Genomic DNA, 2,577 nt, shown 5'->3' with positions numbered 1-2,577 from the left:
TCCATTTAGTTCAGCACTCTGTTCATACAACGGCCAACCAGCTGTCAACCAGGAATCCAAAAGCAGGACTTGAGTGCCCATGTTCCCCAGCAACTGGTGTACATAGCCTTACTACCTCTGAACCTGGAGGTAGCACATAGCCATCAGGTAGCCGTTGACAGCCTTCTCCTCTAGGAATTTGTCAAACCCCCTTTCTATCTTAAGCATTATATTAACAGTAAAGTCTTCTCCCAAAGAACCCTGGGAAGTTTGTGGCCTGGTCTGCACATAATGACAAGCCACCATGGATGAATTTCCCTGCAGAATTTGTTGTGGCAGTGGCTGCCATTTTGAATACTCTAGCTTCAGGGCACACTGTAGTTTGTCGTTATGTATGAATCCAGCAAGGGTGGGTTGTTAGGCCACAACCCTAAAGCAGCCTATGGGTTCTGGATGGCTGGGCAACCACTGCAACAACCCACCGTCACTGGGTCCGCATGGAAAACAAGCTATGACATGCCCCACTGCTGCTTGAATATTCAAAATGGCCATCCCCACAACGAAAATCCCCAGTGCCTTCTCATTTTGTGTGAATCAGGTGTGTGAGAGGGAGAAGCTGTTGCAGTCACTAAAAGGTCTCTCTGCATCACAGCTTACATTATTTGAGCCTATTGCAGAAATGCATCTAAACTCATTTCTTCTCCAACTTTAAAGATTCCAACTTTGTAGTAGTAAGAGTGTTTTACTCCTTTGATTCTAGAGTAAAAACACGATGTAGTGGGTAGACGTTATATTATAGCACTGTATATTCAAGAGCTGTAAATTTGATAAGGTAATCTGCTTCTTCTCTTCTGTTACTCTTCACTTGGCAATTAGATTTAAGAAGCAGAATCCAGCTCCCTGATAAAAGTCATTATGTAAAACCCACGAATACATTCATATTGTGAATATTAGGGTCATCTTGTAAAACGAGCTTGGCAAATCATGGTTATTTTTGTTAGGCCTTTACTTTACCTATCCCCATTCCCCTAGATTTGAATGAAATAGTGTGGTTTGCATTTCAATGGGAAAAGATAAGCTTCCTCCTCCTCCTCCTCCTCCTCCTCCCAGTAACGAAAAAGAGCATTATATTATTATAAATAATACTGAATAATGTCAAACCTTTTCAGAAGAAACCTAAAAGATATTTGTTACAGACATGCAGTCAAATTGTCTGGGAAGATTGGCTGCAAAAACAGTAGTAACATTTGTCAAACGACACATCATATTAAGGGGGGGGGGAGAAAAGAAAGGGGAGAAACAATTGGAGGGGGGAAATAGATATTTGATCAAACATATAAACAAGTTGAATATGCCCCTTATGGTAACCTAAGTTTCCTAAATTTGTGCAATAGTAAGAGTAGCAATTCATATGGAGGTAGAATTGTTTTATTTAATCAGAATCTTACCAGGGTTCAGCCACACAGCATGGAAAGATCAGCTATGAGCATGTCAAGAATGCCGTCCCACACCTTTTATAGCCTTTTCGCACTGTCATTTTCCAGAAATGGTAGCAGAGGCACTCTCAACATGCTTGTGGCCACCTTGTTTTGTAGCGAACCTTTCCGAACAATTTGGCTTTTGGCATCTCCAATAACAATAATGTCTTTTTGACCTGTTTTTGCAGAATCGATCCAGAATTGTCTTGCTGCAGATCATTTTAGACCAATCCAAAGTAAGCCAGTCACAAATATAACCTAACTTCTAGCAAAACTTCAGCCACATCTTTTCTCACTTTAGAAAGCAGTGTTGCCTTTTCCTGAAACAATTGGTGAAGAGCAGCTAACTTTGTTCTGATCAACCTTACTACCTTCAAAGGAAATGTCCTAGTTAACGTCATGGTCGGTTTGCCGTAAGCTGGTCCACAGTCAATACCTGGTTGGCCACTGTGGGAGTAAACTGCTGGACTAGATGGACTCTTGGTCTGATCCATCATGGCTCTTCTTAAGTTCTTTCCTGCTCTGCTTATTTGTTAGAACCCTCTCAACTGAGATCCATTTCAATGGCTCTTCTGTGTCTAGTTCTGGGCACTGCATTTTAATAATGATAAACAAATTGGAATGTCCTCAGACAAGGTCAATGAAGCTGGTCAGCGGTATAGCAAAAGTCCATTGAGGAAAGGTTGGAGGAACTGGGTGTGTTTAAACCAGAGAAGATTTAGGGAGGGCAAGATAGCACTCTTTTAAATACCCGAAGGACTGTCACATAGAAGAGGGGAAAGGCTTGATCTTTGCTGCCCCAGAGGGAAGTAGATTTGAGTTGAACATTAGGAGAAACTTCTTGATGGCAAGTTCACTTTGACAATGGAATCAATTACCCAGAGGAGTGGTGGGCTCTGCTTCACTGGACAGCCACCTGCTGGAATGCACTAGCTCCACATTTCTTATGTCGACCAGGGGTTGGACTAGATAACCTACAAGCTATTTTGCACTGGCTCTTCTGGAAGACTTTAGCTTCTCCAAGGAACATTGAGAATCTGGATGGCCAGGAAATAGATCTAGAGACTACAGTAGGGTTTATTATCACCCACAATGCTCTTTGCTGTGGATCTAACCTGTA

The sequence above is a fragment of the Elgaria multicarinata genome, chromosome 2, assembly GCF_023053635.1.
Source record: "Elgaria multicarinata webbii isolate HBS135686 ecotype San Diego chromosome 2, rElgMul1.1.pri, whole genome shotgun sequence".
Taxonomy (NCBI): domain Eukaryota; kingdom Metazoa; phylum Chordata; class Lepidosauria; order Squamata; family Anguidae; genus Elgaria; species Elgaria multicarinata.
Note: the sequence above shows the minus strand (reverse complement) of the source record.